Source organism: Manis pentadactyla, chromosome 12, assembly GCF_030020395.1.
Source record: "Manis pentadactyla isolate mManPen7 chromosome 12, mManPen7.hap1, whole genome shotgun sequence".
In the NCBI taxonomy this organism is placed as follows: Eukaryota; Metazoa; Chordata; class Mammalia; order Pholidota; family Manidae; genus Manis; species Manis pentadactyla.
Window position 1 is genome coordinate 37,542,960 of NC_080030.1, and position 20,277 is coordinate 37,563,236.

The 20,277-nt window shown below is 44.0% G+C and overlaps 1 protein-coding gene across 2 annotated transcripts in view; it reads right to left on the reverse strand.

The window, feature by feature from the left end:
* Positions 1 to 20,277, reverse strand: part of ZDHHC14 (zinc finger DHHC-type palmitoyltransferase 14) — a 258,748-nt gene that overhangs the window by 75,178 nt on the left and 163,293 nt on the right. The gene's annotated exons all lie outside the window — the stretch shown is intronic.

Here is a 20,277-nt window from a genome sequence, read left to right on the forward strand (position 1 = left end):
TCAATTAAATGTAGAAGAAAATAAAAATATATATATATTTTTAAGTTTCATTTTACCTTACAGTCTGGTTCTCATCCCTGAGTTCACACAGTAATCACCGGGAGGTTGTAAAAGTCCCTAATGCATGGCCCCTGCCCTAAACCCATTACAGTAGAATGGCCCAGGGTGATTCTAATGTGTGGCTGGGTTAAGAACCTCTGCTCTACAGGAAGATAAAACATCCAGTTTTATTCTTTCTAGACCGCTCACAGCCTTGATGGCTCGTCAGGAAGAATTTGGGGCAGTTAGCTGTGCAGCCAAGAACTGCAGGCCACCAGTGGTGGATGCTAGCAAGAGTATCTGTGCGGGCTTCAGCTAAGACTGGGCCGATACACACAGGCGGAGCAGACCCTGGCCGCTGGAGGAAATCTTGGGAGACTTCATGGTTTTCTTTGAAAATAGAGCTGGTAACATTAAAGGCTGCTGTTCATTTTAATTCACACACACTTAAAAGACACACTATCAGACTGCAAGAATCGCAAGATAACATGCACATTTCCAAGGTGGTAGGAATGAGTACTGTCATCCACTCAGGCCGCCTCCACAGACAGCCTGGCAGGAGTTATGCAGAGAGTTTTCCAAATGACTGGTATTTCCATCCTGCCCTCAGAGATTCTGATCTCATTGGTGAGTAGAGTCAGGAATCAGGGTTTTGAAAACTCCTGAGGGACAGGAATCTGCAGCCAAAGGTGAGAACCACACTGCAGGACCCAGTCACTCCAGGTGAGGTCCGTGCACCAGCCACGCCAACTGAGAGCTTCTCAGAGAAGCTGGTTCCAGTCCCTAGAAACCGCTCACTCAGAACCTGCATTTACTGGGATCCCCCAGGGATTCGTGCCCTTGAAAGTCTGAGAACCCTGCTCTAGGGTGCCTGTGAACACCCGTCCATCCGCACACCGCCCGTGCTCCCGACTCTCACGTTCCTCTTTGCTGTGTACCCAAGGACATGCCCACGTGTGGTAAGGAGCCGCACAGAGGGAGCACAGCTTCATTGCACAGCACACGCAGCCACCCAACCACATTCTTAGGGCGAGAACTTGGGTTCGCAGCAGCTGGTGGTGTCTGCCGAGCTGCACCCTCTGGCCCCCAGGGCTGCCCTCACACACAGACAGAATCCACAACTCACCTGGCTGATTTTGGAGGCCCTCTCGCTTTACCCCAATCTCCTCTAAAAGGCTATCAGAGTCCTGACAATCTGCCCCTAGCCCTTTAGCCTGAGGCTTTGGTATTTGTGAAATACCCCAGTGGTAGGGCAGCATTTTGAGTGGTTACCAGCCATTTACTATTCATGGAAAATTAAAGTTCAACAAGCAGATTGTAGAGGGAGAGAGGACAGAGCGTTCAGGAACATGGCAGGAGAGAAGGCAGTGTGGAGGCAGGACCTGGAGAGACGAAGGAGCAGCCCCCTACTTTCCCTCTGTGTGAGGACGCCCTTCTACTTAGAATAATTAGACACCCGTGGGCCTTCCCAAGGACTCTGGGGGGCCTTGCCAAGCAGGACACCCTCTCTTGGCATGTGCCCCACTGCCTGGCACCCCAGGTGGCTGCCCTATCAAATGGCACCCTATTCAGCAGGCATCTGGAGAGGCACCAAGTTCCCTAAGCATATACATTGGAAAGAAGAGGACAGCTCAACAGATTTTGTAATAAGGAGAAAACAAAGAGAGAACATGGCTGTGTACTTCCCTAAGCATCAGGGCAAAAATAACTGGCTTTGAACACATCAAAGATAATGTCAGATCTCTACTGGTGCCAACTGGGTGCCACCAAGGTCTAAATTAATTATGACTTGGTGCCTTACTAGCCTTATGTCAGCTATGAAATCCACAGTATCAATTTAGCTTTTGCAAACAGTAGAAAAACAAGAACATCAGGTATAGGTTTAAAAATAGCAATAATCCAATCAATAATATTCATTGGTTTTAACAGAAAACTTTAAAAACTGAAATGTCAAGGAATATATTTTAAAAAGCAGAGATGACAAACTTATCCACCCTAGAACAACTACTACTACACAAGCCTAGTTCTGAGTGGCAGTGGCCTGGAAAGGTAAGGATCTGCTGGCACTCTTTAAGACCCATTCGGCGATCTTATAGCTCCAAAGTATGTTTTGAAAGATTAAACCTTTGATACAAAGTGAACTGCAAGCTACAATTCAACAGACATGGTAAACTGAAACTTAAGAATTGAACGAAACCCCCAAACTCTGTGACGAAATATCTGGAGAGCTCTTTATGTAAAAGAAACTGAAGAATCAGAAGACCTGGATTCAGGGCCCAGCTGGGACATCATTAAGTGACTGAAGGTCCACAGAACAATCACCACCAAAAGTCAACCAGTATTTACGATGCATTTACTGAAAGCAAAATACTGGGCCAGAGGCCATGGGGAACCCGTAAGCGAACAACCACACATGCTCTGTGGGGAGTGGCCGGCCAGGGGTTGGCTGCGCTGTCTGATGATCAGTAAGTCTCCTGGCTATAGTCTGGCCACCCCATTCTGGTCTGCTCTGTGGAAAAGACAGCTTTCTAAGTGCAAGCCTGACAAATTCCTCTGAGCCTCTCGTGAGGTGCACGAGGGCTGCCTTCCCTTCACCTGGCCCGTCTCAGTCTCCTCTTGCAGCACCATCTTACTCAGAGCCTGTGCTCAAAGCACAGCGGCCTCCCGTGTTCCCTGAGCAGGCTAGGCTGGTTCATACTTCAGGAATGTGCATATGAGGTCTTCTCTGCTTAGGACACTCGTTCATGCTGTCTGTGTAGATAATCTCGTCCTCTATGGTCCAGTTCAAACTTCTCTTAAAGAAGCACTTCGTAAGTAGAGTTGCTTATTTCCTCCTTTGGACTCTCGCCATGCTTAGTTCACTTATTTATTTATTCAGTCAATAGATCTGTGTTGTGCTGTTAGGTGCCAGCCCTGTGCTGTGTACTGGAGATGCTGCAGGTACTAAACAGACTTGTTCTCTGCCAGTGATGTTCACAGGCCAGAGGGAGGACCTGGGCCCTCCACTAGTGCATCTAGTACAAGGGTTTGTTTATGTGTCTCCCTCCCAGGTGCTGCTCAAGGGCAGGGAACTCGCCTTACCCATGTTCATGTTCCCACTGTCCGGCAGAGGGTCCAGCACACAGCAGGTCCTCAAGAAATGCCTCTTGAATGGAAGGCCAGTTGTCCTGGCAGGTAGGTTGGAAGGATGCTGAGATACACAGGACTGCCCACCTGTCAGTCAGAGTCCTGCCGACCTTGGTCCCAAGCCAGGACTCCTCCATCCCTGGGCACGCCTCTCCCAAGGTCCTTGAGGTGGTTGCTCTTCTTAAACATGTCCAAGACTGCTGCTGGTCAAGGGAACATCTCACACGGCTAATCAATGCCACCAGGGAACTTGGCACTATGGGCATCTGTCTACCTCAGGGCACCCCAAAATTGCAGCTTCTTTCACATAATAAAATTCAACAGGCAGCCCATACCAATGGCTTTCAGGCACGCCTGCATCCAGGGCAGGTGTGAATAATGGAGCCTTGAAACACAAGGCTTCAAATACCTATCTGAGGATGAAAGTATTTTCTCCTCAACATTCAGACTGATACCAATGGCCAATCATGAAACCTGTTTCTCATCCTTGGAGATGACGAACACCCATGGTCTGCATCACAGGGCGCAGAAGGTGGTGTTTTACTCTGTGTTTTTGGTTTGGGTTTTTGTTGTTGGCACCAGTGGTGCCTCTGCTTTTTCAGGCTGCTCTTTGTGGCTTAAATGCAGCTGTGGGAAAAGAATAAGCAAAGTCTGGAATAGCTAATGGCTAAGCAGCCCTAGAATTTGGGGAGAAAGAAACCTCAAACAGTTCAGCAAGTTTATATGAGTCAGTATTTCTTAAGGACATTTTTATACACAAACATTTTGAAAGGCAACTCAAATGCCTGAAATGGTCTTTTCCTTCATAAAGTTCCCCCTCCCCACAACCTACTAGGAGTTATTGGCACAGAAGCAGAAATGTAGCAGAATCTCTGTCTCATATATCTTCACAATCAGGCTTTGGGCAAAGAATTAGGGGACCTGGGGAGAGAGGAAGGGGGGCAACTCAGTGTGAGTTTAAGGACACAAAACTGCCTATTGTCTAAGCTTTTCTCTCAGCAAACTATTGGGCTTGTTAGAGGTCTTAAGTAAGCTGTTTGTCACTATATGCCTGTTTCAAAGTGACTCTCCAAAAAATAAGCTTTCTTCTTTTCTTGAGGGAATAATAGAACACTTTCATCCTGAGAGACCCATTTGTCCGCCATCTTATTTATTCCGGCTTAAATTCAAGAACAAAACTGAACATTTAAAGTTGTTGAACTTCACCATATAAAGTAATTGAACTCTGCATTTTTTGAAATGCAAAGGGAAAAAAATCCTGATTTATGAAAGACATAGATTAAATTCTTTTCCCTTACCAAAAGGATTCAGAACAGTGGCATCCCCTACAATGAATGGAAGCCAGGACATTCAGGGACCAGTCTTTCCTAAACTGTTCACTCACTCTCTCACTCACTCACTCACTTGCTTAACACCTATGGGTGTTGGAGGTACCCTGGTGGGCAACACAGGCCTGGCCCCTGCCTTCAAGGAGTTCATAGTCTAGTGGAGGACACAGATACTAATTAAATAATCACACAACTAAAAGTACCATCACATATGGTGTTATTCTGAGTCAGAGAAGCATGGAAGCCAGCCTGGTGTGGGGACTCTCCCCAGAAGGAAGAGCATTTGAACCAGGATCTGAAGGATGATGAAGGGCTTCCCTAGGGAATGCCTGTGTGCATGTGTGTGTACGAGCATGTCCACATGCTGGGAGTTAGAAGCAAGGCATCTCAGGAGCAACTTGTATATTGGGATCAAGACCTGAAGGGAGGCTAGAGTCACCAGGACACAGAGTGAGTGGGACACGATCAGAGAGGAAGAAAGCAGGGGTGAGGTCACAGAGAACCTTACTCACATTTGGGATGTTGTCTTTCATCCTAAGAGCAAAGGGAAGCTTGATTGTTACTTTCACATCTCAGCTTGGCTAAGCTATGTGCCCAGTTGTTGGGTCAAACTTTAGTATAGCTGTTGTTGAGAAGGTATTTTTAGATGAGATTAACATTTAAATCAATAGATTTTGAGTAAAACATTATTCTCCATAATGTGGATGGGCTTCACCCAATTAGTTGAAGGGTTTAAGAGCAAAGACTAAGGTTCCCCAAAGTAGAAGAAATTCTCCTCAAGACTGCAATACAGAGATTCTGCCTAAGTTTCCAGCCTGCTGCCCTGTGTAATCTGGACTCAAGACTGCAACATCAACTCTTGCCTGAGTTTCCAGCCTGAGGGTCTATCCTTACAAATTCCAAACTTGCCATCCTCCACAACTGCATGAACCAATTTCTTAAAAATAAATCAGTGCATCTCCCGGTGGTTCTTCTGTGGCTTATATTCTAGGGAGGGCAGATAAAGCCAGAGTATGAATTGTTAATGATTTAAGTGTACAAACAAATCGTATTTAATAATAGATCTTAAACTTGGCTGATGAGCAAGACTTACTTAGGGCAGTGATCTCAACCGGGGGTGATTTTTTATCTGTGGAGAAAACAGATCTCAGTTTCTTCACATATAAACTATGGTATTCCAGGTGCCTGTGGTTCGGAGGCATTTTAATTCACAGAAAGACCTTGAAGTGTCATATGCTGATGTTCATCACCGTTATCAAAACCCTTTTTGGGGGGCCTGCCCAGATCCTGTGATAATATATTATATATCACTAATTACTGCAATTAAAGGGAGATGAAAAAGAAAGTGCTTAGTAGCTATAACCCTCCTAGATTAACTGAATTAATCCAAAGCTTGGTTATAATAAAGTGAAAATTAATGACTACCTTATTTTTTGCCATACTATTTTTCCACATGGATGCCAAAGCCTTGCCCTTAAATGTAGAAGAATAAAAGGGGTTTTGTCCTTGCGAAGTTTTAAATTCCCTCAAATTTTGTCCAAGTTGTCTGAGCACACATACACAAAGCTGCTGTGTTGCAGAAATGAAAATCAGTTCTTCTATTGAAGGACAAAGCTAGAGTATTTGTGTGTGTTTCTATTCCATGGGGCACAGTTCCTGCACTGCCAGAAACTACTAAACATCATGCAGTGATAGAGATCGATTTGGGCTGTCAGTGTTTGCAATATTATATGACAAGTGAGCACAAAGGCAAATACTGGCGCCCCTGGAAACCATGTTCGCACACTGCTGTGCTTCGTCTTTACCACCAGAAGCATCTGGTACACTTATTGAAGTCCGAGTAGCATTAACATGAGGGCATTAGCAGAGACCTGAATGCAGGGACCAGGTTATATCTCATTCTGTACAGTAATGCTGTAAGATTTTATCTTTAGCACTGAAGAAAAGAGAGGGAGGGATGCCAGTGAAGAACTGGTGCATGCTTTTTGTAAATATGCTATATTTTAATGGGAAAAAATGCCCATCTATTATCCTACATTCTTATCTCTTTTGCCTTTTATCAATACTGGTTTTTTAAATTAATAAGAGTCTTCAAAAGATGACCATATAAACCTCTATCTATCTATATAAAACTTTTTTATATATAATATTTGCAATAACCAGTTGGAAAGTAGAAGGGGATAAAATCCCATTTACCAGAAGTGGTAAGCAATTTACCAGATTGTTTTTAAAAGAAAAAAAAATCACAAAACTCTAGGAATGAACCTAATAAAAAAAATGGCATGTAGATTTGTATGAAGAAAACTATAAAACAATTCAGAAACTTTAAGAGGTTTTGAAGAAACATGGAGAGACAAATCTATTGCCTAGAGTGCAAGATTCTCTTTTTTAAATATACCAATTCTTCCCAGATCACTTTATACATGTAACATAATGCTAATCAAAAGCCAAACATAATTTGGGGAAATGCTGACAAACAGGAAAAAGTGATTTTAAGTTATACCAGGAAGAAAAAACAGTAAGGATATTTGCAAAAGTAAAGTAATGAGGGGAAATGATTGTCCCAGGAAAAAGTGAAACATTGAAACAAAATAGAACATTCTTAAATAGACGACAGTTCTGTAAGATTCAGCATTACAAATTAGTGGGGAAAGCAAAGATTATTCAATAAACAGAACTGGGATACACAGCCAATCATTTAGGGGGAAAAAGATTTCAATGTGAAGTATGAAAACATAAGAACTAGGAAAATCAACATGAACTTAGAGGTCTGGGGAGTGGAAGCCCTTTCTAAACATACGACAAGGTGACATTCATAAAGAAAACATGGATTGTTCTGACTATGTCAAAAGTTAAAAACCTGTATGTTAAAAAACTCCATAAAATGCAAATGGTAAAGTAGGAGCATATTTGCTACATACATAACAAAGGGTACGATCTTTAAAGTGATCTTGAACATGATGAGGGAAAAGACAAATATTTTAGTAAGAAAAGGGGGAAAATAGAGAAACAGGCAACTCACACACAAAGAAAGATAGATGGTCAATAAATACAATCAACAAGTTTGTGATTTGCTGCTCCCAATTCCAAACACATGAAGTTAAAGTTCAATTTTAAATGCTAATATTTTGTATTGGTGAAAGTAGGGAGACAAGGCATGCCCGTGAACTTTCAGCGAGAATATAAATTAATACAACCTTCTGAGGAATAAGTTGGCTATTATCTCAAAATGTTACTAAAGTATATATCCTTTGTCCCAGCAAGAGTATTTTTGACATGTGACCTGAAGAAATTTTCATAAATATTGATGGCAACACTGTTTTTTACTATTAAAAATTGAGAAAAATTTAAATGTCAACAAGAGGGAATTGGTTAAATGAATTATATGGTCATGCAATGGACCACCATATAGACATTAAAGATGGAGTAGAATGGTTCATAGTACATTAAGAAGGAAAAAAATCTGTTTTCAAAATAGTAATGTACAATATGAGCCCATGTTTGTGTAAAAAATAGAAACATGTATTTTGCAGAGAAAAACAATACCAGAAGGATCCATCAAAATGTTAACCATGGCTATCTCTGATTGGTTGGATTAAATTAAAAAATAAAGAATTAAATTCTTTTTTATGCTTTTCAACATTTCTACAATCGATATATAGGACTTTGTAATGAACAAGAGATGTTACTTTTAAAGTAGAGCTTAGAAAGAGGCATGAAACATTTGCAAAAGGGACTGAGATAATGTGGACTCCCTACAGTTTGTAAATTTAGTAGTTAATGGAAATATCTCTGCTGCTTCAAAAAATAATTACACATTCCAAGGTTTCATCCATCATTTTCAAAAGGTGTCCCATCTACCTCTCCTAAAGGCTCGTTGTGAGTAAGATTTTTTTAAACTCTTTTTTTATTCCTGAAACTCTATGACTTTATTTGACTCATCAGGGGACACTTGTAGCTCCTGGAATTTTAATCCTCCTCCTGGCTGTGTGACAGCCACACAGTGCTGTGTGGGGCCGAGTTACAAAATTAGCTCACTTAATACAGATTATCTCAGCATAACATTTCTCTCTAGGAAAAGTGCCTTTTATGCTACTGGATATTCTTTCATCTGCCAAAATATTGTCCAGAATTTGCACCATGTGAAAGCAGTGGGAAAAGGAGCCATTTTCCTGGGAGTCAGGAGGCTGAGTTACATTGTCTACACTCTGCACCCCTGAGTGGCCTAATCCTCTGGGATACTCCGAGCTGCGCACAGGGGGCTGGAGAGAGGACCAGCGAGGTTAGCTGTTTTGGGGTGTAGGATTGTGTACAGGGCTCGCATTCCCCAACTTTCTGACTCTGCTTTGCTTTGTGCCCTTCAATGTGCATGTGACAAGGTTTGAATAACATGGAATAACTCGCCTATGTTCTCCATGAACACATTTCTTGTATCTTTGCTTTAGTCTCACAAGCAGATGGTAAATGGGTGGAAGGCACACTGTAGGTAAGTACTTAGTAAATGCTTGTTAACCTAAATCCAGTCCACCACTAAGCCAATAACCCTGATTCAACACCTTTCCACTTACAGGGTTTAAAATGAAATGATTTCAAATATTTTCTTCGGACTGCTTTGCTGAGGATGTGTTCCTGGAGTAGAAAAAGCAGTATGGAAGAGCTCACTTACAGAGCTTCAGCCTCTCACCCCCCAGGGCCCGACACTTGCCCTGGTGGGCCCGCAGCAGCCCTCATGGGCCCGAACCTATGAGTTCTCAGGCGCCAGGTCTGATAAAAGGGCAAGGCCACAGGAAGGCAAGAATGAGTTTTATCTAAACATACTTGTTAGATTGGCAGTAATGACTGTGTCTGACCATACTGGTGCTCATTGGTACTTAAAAAAGGAGTGCTGTAAAGTGCTGTAGAATAAAAATGTGTAAGGGTGGAAAGAATTCAGATAAATAATAGTCTAGTCTAGATTTTGACAAAAACAAAATAATTTCATTTCCCTTTGTATTCTTTCCAATGCTTCCAACATGACTCAGTCATAGTCTTGCGTTAAAAAGACAGACTTGCATTAAAAGCAACTAAATCTAGAGATTAGCATTTAATGGTCACCAATTTCTACATATTAAAAAAATACATATATGCATAATATAAAATACCTAACTGCCTACAATTCTCTCTCCAGCCACATAGCATATTGATGATGCCTCTTAATGTGATTGTGGGTTTTTTCTTTTCTTTATGCCTTTTGCCTCTGAGGACCAAGTGAAGCCCCCACCCCACTCCCAGCAGGCAGCAGTCAGTAGATGCCAGCTGAGATTACCACAGAAAAACAGTTTTAACTGTAAAGAATGTGATGTTTGATTTCTCTTTTTAATTATCTGGTCAGCAGGGTAGGAGTTTCTCAATTCTTTTGACAATTAACTTGGAAGAAATAGGACTGAGGAAGTCTTTTGAGTTCACAGCCCTGTTTCTTCTCTGCAAGGGCCCTGACACTCGCAGAGTGAAGCACGGAGAGCTTTTCCTCTTTGCCTTTCCACTGTCGGCCCTTGGGGTTGGCCTGCAGACTAATGGGTCCCACCTGGCAGAGCTGCTCCGAAGGGCCCTATTCAGGGGTGACTGAACGCCTGAAGGCCCTTAGCCCACCAGAGTACTGGTGCTCACATTTGCTCAGGCTTCTAGGGAAGTCCTAGAGCGGCCATGCAGCTCCACAACCTGGAATAACCCAGTGGTCTGGCCTTCAGAGGCTCGCAACTGCCTGCTTGTGAAACGGAGGGGCCATGTGAGGCGACCAGACTTGTTCCAGACACACACAACATTGAGACAGAGCTGTCTGGACTTGACAGCTCCTTGTCGGAGTGTCTGTCTTTCTAATAAGCACCTTCCAAGAACCAGGTATTGGTAACAGGACAAGAGCACCTGCTTCCCCTTCAGACAAAAGAAATTCTGCCGGGGGTTGGGTGGAGGGGCGGGTGTCACACACAGTCACAGTAGAGCAGGGCAATACAGGGAACAGCAGGTTTCCAGTGATTTCCTGTCACCCAGACCAGCCCTGAGGAGCTGGGGCAGGCCTTCCCCGGAAGCACTTCCAGCTGCTGCCATGCTGTTCCTGGGGGCAGGGCCTCCTCTGTCCAGGTCCTGGTCAGCTCAGTGCCTTTCCCCCAGACTCCAGACTTGTAGCAGGGACAAGGACTCTGCCTCCCTATCCCCCTAGAGGTCCTGGGGTGCAGCCCAGCAGTTGGCTGTGGGAGACACTCAGTGGGTCCTTGCAGAGCGGGCGAGTCCTGAGAGCATGGATCCTCGCATCCGAGTCCCATGTCCACCTGTCCTGTTTGTGCCCTTTACCAGCTGGGCAGCCTCCTGAAGGAAACGAAGAGCTCCAGAGGGGTTTCCAAGTCTTTTCCATGGGCAGTGTAGGTGCTTGTGGGGAGGCGGGAGGTGACAAAGGACAGGGGTTCTCGCCCTGATGGCTAGCTGACATGACCTCCATTCTCTGAGGGGGCTGTCAAACCCCCATGAAGCTGTCTGGACCTGACATGTATAAAATGCTCCATATGCATCTGGTGACATTTTGCGGCAGTGAATCTAAAGAATTACTGTGTAAAAGGATCACTTTGGGGAATGTGCTAGAAACAGATTCCCAGTCTCTGCATCTAGAGACACTTTATCTGTGGGTTCTGGACACAGCCCGAGAACTTGCACTGTAATGAGCAGTTTAAGTGATTCATCCAGGGGGTCTGCAGACCTCAGGGTGACAGCAGCTTAAGGACTACCTGTTCCCCACCACTACGAGTGGCACAGCTTCCACAGACCCCCTCGTGGGACCCCTCACCCCACTTCTCTCCAGAGCACACCTCCCTCCAAGGGCTTCTTGCTGGTGGTTAGGAGTCAGCCCTTCTCACGGTCCTCATGGTCCTTGACCCTGGCTCCCTTCCCTCACCACCCAGACCCATGGGTTTCACGATTATCATGGGCTCAGCTCTCCTTGTGGTGTTCAGCCTCTGGGTGCAGCTGCATGAGCTCACACCCCATACGCCTTTTGGACCCCTTTCCTTGCAAGAAGCTCTCTGAGCTAAGGAACCAAAATGATTTTTGTTTGAGAATTTATAAACACCCATGTTTCCCCGATAAGCCACAGAGCTCTTAGATGCTAACAGAAAAAAGTAAGTTCCCAATAACCTCTACACATTATGTTTAACTTTTATATTCATCTCAACAGTTCAAGAACTATGTATCAGGGGCACTCACTCCCTGCCAGGTGCGTGTGTGGTGTGTGTCCCTCAGATTATAAACCAAGGCTAGCTGCTTTGTCTGCATCCCCCATATTTATCCTAGTATAGGATGGTAGATCTCACATTCGGGACTTTAAGACACACATGTGCCTACCAGGAAACACAGCTGCTGAACCAGAATCTCCAGGAGAAGATGTCTATAAATACATTTGATTATCAAAAAGTAATACCATGTAGTAAAAAAAAAAGCATGTAAAAAAACAAAACCCCCATGGGGATTGTCATCTGCATTGGTGAGGGGAACCTCTGGCCTAGGCTGACCCTTGGCACTTGACAGCTGCTCAGGAGGTATTCAATGAAAACTCAGGCAATAAAGCCCTCTGGACTTTGTCTCCCTCCCGTCCCCTCCACCCATAGCATGCTTCCCCCACTCACAGGCATATGGTTCTGAGTGAAGCAGAGTAAGTCATCAGTCTCAGGATAGCTGCAAGAGTCATTCTCAGCAACAACTCTGAAGTGACTTCCTATAAAGAAGAATCCTTGCACTGGGCTGCCAACAACATCCAAGCTCTGAGGACCTGGGCTCCCCCACAAATGCCTTCCTGCTCTGTGGATTTAAGGGCTGGCCATTTTTGTTTTCGTTTCCTAAGGGCTCTGATTCTAAACATGTCATCATACCATGGAGAAGTTTCTTATTCCTTATGTTCTAGTGGGTTTGTGATTCGACACATTACCCAACACAGTGCTATATATCATGCGTGCATAAGCAGTTGGCTGTTTTCACAGTTTCTTCAGGTTAATGCATCTGTTCCCCATAATGCCCTGTGAGTCAGCAAGGCCACTGGATCCCATTATCCAGATGAGGAAACGAAAGCACCATCAGAAGACTGATAATCTGCCAAGACCTGGCAACTAGTAAGTGATATTGCTTAAAAAATGTTTGCTGTAAGGATATCTACTAGAGCTTATGTAATGACTTTAACTGTTTGTTTGTTTTTCTGATCATACAAGTAAGACAAGATCATCACAGAGAATTTGGAGTATCAGAAACATCCAAAGAAAAAAATTAAAATCACTTGTAGGTCCAACTATGAAGAAAAACCTGTATTTCCTTCCAGTCGGTTTTCTACACTTATGCATATATTAAAAATGCAATTTACATACACTTTTGTTTGTAATTTCACTTTCATTTCACATTGACCAAGATCACTCTCATAAGTCATTAAATATTTTTGAAATCAGTATTTTAGTGACTTCCTCTAAAATAGCTATCATAGAACTATATAATAGTTTATTTAGCCATTTCACTCGTGTTGTACATTCAAATTGCTCCTAGTTTCTGACATGATTATAAACTCTATAATGAACACCTTCATAATTATTTTTAAAGTAAAATTTCAATTTTGTCCTGAAGCTCTGTAAAGTGGGTGCCTATTGGTGTTCATTTTATTATTCTGGTTTTCACATGTGTTTCTAAAACTTGATACAAAGTGGAAAGATGGCTCCTAATGCTCCTGCAGATTCCAATCTTGGACAGCTTTCCTTCAACTCTTTTCTGGGCAAAACATTTATAACTGGTATACTACAACATAATATTCATGACAACCTGGAGCTGGAAATGAGGAAAGGCAAAACAGTGGAATAAATGATTTGAATATTTAGCTGAGAAGTGAGAAAGTGTCCATGAAACATGAATGGTGCTCTTCTTCCGAGGTGGTGGTGGTGAACCCCTGCCTGGCAGAGGGGGTTAGCACTCTCTGATGGAAAAGGGGTGGGCCAGTCCTGACTGCCGGATCCCTTCCGCCAGTGCAGGCCCGGAAAGGCTGCCACAGCAGCTCTGAATTCTGTGGCCAATCCTACCTACAGAAAGAGGCAAGAAGCTGATTATGGAGTGGGGTTTTTCAGTGCACTTGATGAGGAAATATTCAGCAAGTTCTCAAATCCCTCCCCCTCTCTGGGTTTGGTAGGAAGCCAAGAAAGCCAAGGAGACAAAGTTTCTGTTATGGCTTCAAGAATATAAAGGAATTATAAGGTGCTTAGGTGCTTGATATTAAAACAATGTAACAATGTATTCCGCTCCCCCCACCCCCCACTCAGTGGTATGGAACAGATTGTTAATCATAGTCATGGAAGCCCATTAGTTTATAATACGGTATCCGGGTAACCTTTACAGAAATAGATTAAAATATAACTAGCATCCTGAATATTCCTATAGTGACCTAATAGCCCCTGCTGCAAAAGTTTCTGGGTGCTGACTTCCCCCTTAGCTCTGTGGTAAATGTATAAAAGGCATGGCCCTGCTGTATTCGGGGCTCAGACCTTCGGAGATCACTCTCCTCTGAGCCCGCCGGTGTAAAATAAACCTCCACTCTCCAAGACCTCCGAGTGCCGCTTGGTTCTTCCGTCAGCGATCCAGTCCAGGTTTCCCGGTTTTCTGTAACACACTCACTGGACAGGTATCAGCTCACCGGCTTCAGAAAGCTGCCAGCATCCAGGTGCCTGGACTGAAACCCACTTGTCACAGAGAGATGGCACTGCTCTGATGGCCAACTGTGTCCAGTGAATCACCTCTGCAATCTGCTGCTGTAATTGCCATCCATGATTGCCAAAATGTGCAAATAGTGATTAAAATATTGATGAAAGAAACCTACAACCATTTATCATCACAGAAGAGTGGTTATTAACTGCTTTTATCTCAGGAGAGCTTCATGGGAAGCCTGGAAAACCTCTCAATCATCACCATGTTTGTGTATTTTGAGCTGTGAATGATTCTGAAGTACAAGACAGTCAGAAGGGCTCACTTTAATTTCTCTCAGAGCTGAGCGGGTGGGAAATCCAGCCTGGACACTGGGAGCTGGGAGCTGTCCCTGCAGGCCACATTTCCAGATGTTTCCCCTGTCTCTGTGCTCAGCCAGGAAAGAAAAGGAGCTTCCAGCAGGGAAGAGAAATCTCCATTCCACATTATTTGAAGTCTGTTATATTTATACCCCAAAAGTTCACTTGGTGAGTTTTTGCAAAATTCCATGTCAATAATTTTTCTTTTAGTAATAACTCCCTAGAACCGCCTTGTGCACTGTCAAGTGGAAAAATGGAATCAGAAGGACCTGAAATGAGGATCTGAGACAGAGGAAATAAAACCAAAAACACAATTCTGAGTCTTTCAATGCTGCAGCTAAATCCAATCTCTCTTTATTGATGGGCTGTTGCCTTTCTTATATTAGAAATTCCTCCTTCCCGCAAACCTGGATGCTATTTCTGCACCCGAGTTATGGATTTTGTTTCCCTCTGAAGTTGATCACAGCTGGATGTCAGCCCTCTGGATGGGCCCCTCTTGTCACTAAATGGTCCATCTGGGCCTCTCCAGGTGATGGATGGCTCTTAAACAGTTTCCCTGTGGTAATGCAAACTAGCCGAGGCATGAAATGAACCACATACCTGCATTTTGTACACCCGATCAGTCAGATGGGAACCAGAGTGACATGGGTGTCGCCAAGCACAGAGTGATCACCAGCCTTTTCCTGGAATGGCAGCATTACCTTTGGGATGTTTAGACCTCTGCTGTCTCATGTGGTGGCACCTGCCACTTGTGGCTCTTGAGCACTTAAAATATGGCGAGTCTGAACTGAGATGTGGTGCAAGTATAAAGCACACATACCAGGTTGGAAAGATTTAGTACAAAAAGGAAAATGCAAAATATCTCAATACTCTCCAAATATTGATTACATGTTCAAACAACAATACTTTGAAGAATTGAATTAAATAAAACATATTAAAATTAATTTCACCTGTTTCATTAGATGACTATAAAGTGACTACCAGAAAATTTAAAATAATATGCTTGCATTTGTAGCTCACAGTGTATTTTTACCATCCAGTACTGGTTTAGATAGTAAAAAACATTCATTGGAAGTCTCTACACTGATTTTGTTCTTTAGGGTGGTGACAGAAAAGGCTGTTTCTGAGACTCTGCCCAGATGTGCACAGCCCCACACCGGTTCTAGCTTTCACTCCTTTTCTGAGCTATTTGCCATCAGAAACATCTACTGTTTGTATTTTTCTCAGCAGTGTGGGAATGAAATTAGGAAGTCTGCAGACAGAGAAGTGCCCAGCTCACAAGAGATGTACCACAAACTCTTTAAGTGTCTTGGTGCTAGAGTATTTTTAGAGCTAAATTCAAATACGAGCAATCAAAACCCTGTCTCTAGAATACATTTTGCTTTTTTTTTCATTCTTCAACCTAACCCAGTACTCAGTGCACATCTAACCATGCACGTCCATCAAACATGAAATCGGCTCTCCAGCCCTGGCTGCTCAATTTCTGCCCGCTTATATACTGGATGACTTATTGGACACTAAAACTCTGACATGGCAAAAGCCCAGTTTCTTTTCTCTCCTGTCAGACAGCACCCCTGTGAATTCAAATAGCCACGTGGTTCCTCTTTCCCAGAGCCTCTGTCCCAGCAGAGCCTCCTATCTCTCCCTGTAGCTGCACGGCCTCCAGCTTCTCCTTCCCCAGCAGAGCCAATCGCCACTAGAAATCTTCACTTGCCGCGCTGTGCATGAAGCTAGTGAGGCCCCACACATACAGCACTTCATAATAATGTAGCTTGTTGGGTCCCTTTACTTCCCTTTTCAGTCCTTCATGTCTGAAATAACACCTCTCTTCTCCCAGTCTCTGTCCCCTGCCCCCCATCTCCTCAGGCAATTCCTGCCCTCCTGTCGTTTGAAATCCAGCCCAGGTTTGCTTTTTCCAGACAACACCCTATGATTGATCTCTCTTGATTCTCTTCTCGGCTCATGGTTCCCTCTGTCCTCACAAATTCAGCTTACATTATGGCAGTGCTTCCCTGGATGATTTTGTCCCCCCAGGGGACATCTGGCACTGTTGGGAGACAATTTTATTGTCACGGCAGGGGGCACGGGTGCTAGTGGCATCTGGTGGATGGGGGGAAGGGATGATTCTAAACATCCTGCAAACCCAGCAGCACCCTGCCCAAAGAATTCTACAGCCCAAACCATCAGTGGTGCCAAGACTATAAACCCTGTGCCACAGGCATCACTGGGCTTTTTGCTGATGTTCCAGTTTAACCACCACAACAAAAGCCTTCCTGGCTGCCTGCAAGCCAAGGAGAGGCGGCCCCGCGGAACCAAGCCGGCTGACGCCCTCCTCTCGAACCTCTGGCCCCCAAGAACTACGAAAAAATACATTTCTGTTGTTAAAAAAAGCCTTCGGTGGCTTCACAGGTGTATGCTAGCCTCTGCCGAGGTTTCTTTTGATTCTTCCATGGTATTAAGACAGTGTCATGCTTAAAACAGATTGGTTAATTAATAATGATTAATTTCCACACTAAACATGCAGCCAGGAAATTTTTCATCAAATGTCTGGGATATGTCATCACAAGATAAAAAATATCCACACAAATGTTTGAAACATTCTGCACTCACTGAGAGAAAAATGCAGAGGTCTATCATCACCAAGCGTAAAACAGCCCAACTTGGGGAGGGTCTGGGTGGGGGGCAGTCAGACAGCTTTCCATCAACATCAGACACGGCAACGTGGGCAATTTTGTCTCAACTGGTCTCATTTCTGTGTTCTTTTCTAAGAACTTGACCTTTCTGTTGTTATTCATGGGATGAATGTCATATGTGACAGCAAAACCTGGCCATCTAACTCCAAGAGAAAATGTGGCTTTGCTCTAGAACGGGTGGGGAAGGAGCATCAACCATCTGTAATTGCTGTTGAGCTGTTGCAGGTACAGGGGACAGAACACCACTCACAGATCTTTCCTGAAAAGATGTTAACTAAATAGTGGGGGAGAAGAGACCCGTCCCCCTTGCCACCCCTGGTGGCAGCCACTGGATGGGGGTTTACCAGAGAGCAAGAGACCAAGCCTCTGCCCCACTCCGCCCAGGGCATCAAGGCAGAGGAAAGGAGGCTGCAGCCAGGCAGTCCAGTGCTGCCCTGAACGAAGCGTTCTCTGCAGTGGTGACCAGCATGAGGCAGGACACAGGGGCAGCCCATCCCAGATGCCCTTGCTTTACCTGCTCGAAATGCCCAGAATGTCAATCTGTTAGGGAGACCTGCATACATTTGTGAGGTGGCAGTTATAATAATAGTTCTATCGAGTTCTCTGACATGGCAAGGGTATGCGTTGGCCCAGTGGATGAGGCTCAGATGCCATTCCGAGTTCAGTAAGGTGAGTCTTAACCACGATGAAAGCACATAAACTAAAATCAAACTAGTTAAGGATCAGAGCCACCATTCAGAGTGGGCCTCTGCTCTCGGTGCTTTCAAAATACCAGTCAACCCTATGACATAAGTAGTGTTACCAAGATCCAATCAGAAGTTCTGGCCTCACTGGTACCTGGAATGGCCCAGCTGTCACCCTCCCATGGATGCATGAACTGGGCGAAGGCAGAAGATTCACATCTTGTCAAATAGTATCTGTCCCACACATCCCCCTGCTAGAGTTTTGACTATGGAGCAGCCCTTGACAAAACCCACATGAGGAGGGCAGTTTCATGTTTGTCTGGGGTGGGCCACAGCTCCAGCTGGCTTTAAGCACGAGCAATCCTTTGACAGGAGGTAAAAAGTAAACTTCTCCTGTTAATCTCCAGAAGTAAAGTCTGCAACATTTTGCAAGTACACAGAACTCAGAGGCACTGATAGCCCTAGGTTACTCTTCCCAGTGCCCCTCACTCCAGCCCACTTGTGAGCTCTGGAAGTGCACGGCAAGGGCTATAGGACAGCTAGCCCTTCGGAGGATCCATGCAGAGAGGGGTTAGCTCAGCCATCATCTGTGACGCTGGTCCCCAGGGCATAAATGTGGGAAGCTTCCCTTGGAGGGGCCCAACCAGGTCACTCAGTCCCAGGGTATTGTTCTTAAATTTCCCATTTGGGTCACCACATTTGTATCTTAGAAAATAGACTACAGCAAAGCAATCCACCTATTTCCAACTAATTCTTCTGAGACATGAGTCCTGTGGTTGTTCACTTCTCCAGAGATACTCAATACTTAAAAGGTGAAGGATCTGAAGGGAGAAAACTCTCTCTAATCCAATGGTTCTCAAAGCATGGCTTCCAGACCAGCATCCTCACCAACTCTGGGGGAACTTGTCAGGAATGCAAATTATGGGGCCCCAGCCCAGGCCTACTGACTAAGAAGCTCTGGAGGTGGGCCCAGCAGTCTGTTTTAATGGCCTTTCAGGTGATGCTGGCACATATTCAAGTTTAAGAACTATGACCTAATGGAATAACATGGAACTTCACCATACAAATGAACAATAACGAGTCTGTTTAGGCATTTCAGATGATTCCACTGTTTATAACCTCACCATTATGCTGATAGAGACAAACAGAGCAATCTGTTAAGAGTGTGATTTTCCACTATCACAGTGCCTAGTAGTCCATAAATATACATTACTCAATGGATGTGAGTGAATGTATGAAATTCTTCAAAAACAAAAACAGAAAATCATGAAGTTAAAAACCATTCTCTCCAGCTTTTTTTTCAAATGATCCAAACCAAGACAAACAATACCAATAACTCTGAGAGACTGCAATAACTATGTACGTCCAGTTCTATGTCCTATAAATCTGGACTGTCCAATATGGTAGCCATAAGTCATATGCGTCTACTGAGCGCTTGGAATAATGCGGCCAGTCCGAGCTGAAACATGCTATCAGTGCAAAATGCACACTGGAAAGACTTGGGGGGAAAAAAAAGAATGTAAAATATTTCATTAGTACTTTTTAATATTGACTACACATTGAAATGATAATATTTTAGATATATTTAAAATAAAATATATTATTAAAGTTCATCTCACTTGTTCCTTTTTACCTTTTTAATGTCACTACTATAAAATGTGTAATTACACACATGGCTGGCCTAGTACTTCTATTGGATATGCCGCTGGTATTGCTCCAAGTGTGTTGCTTGCAGTTTTGAGAGGACCACAGATTTTAGCCTATTTCTTTTCAATTGATTTTGATTGAGGGTAAGGAGCGACACACCCATTTACTCACTCAAGGACCGTTGGACTTGAAATTTGCATCCTTAAAGGAAACTAAAGAGAGTTTTTTGGAATGCACACTCCAGACTTGCATGGTATGTAATATGGCATTCAGCCACTTGGATTTGTTTCCTCCTAGGAAGTGCTAATCTACAGTTTCCAAATAAATGGTCTTCACTTCTGTTCACCTATGTAAGCCAAATTTTTCCCACAGGAGCCTCGGAAGTTTCAGAAATGAAAAATGTGACGAATTTTTTTCCTTGTCAAACATGCGGCAGGAGGAGCCCCCATGGACAAACCCTCGGCACCCCAGGGAGCACCATCACCTCCTGCCTTCTCATCTCTGAGTGCTGGCTGCAAGTAGGTCCTAGTACCCACCTCAAACTTTGGACTACACAGCAGGAACTACTCATATTCTTAGGCAATGGTTCTTAGCCTCAGAACGTACCTACAGGAAACACAAAATAAGTTTGATCTACGTCCCAGGACTTGGACTTGTGTTTTCCAGGGCACAGACAGGAAGGGAGATAGAGCCCCCATGACACTGGCCACAA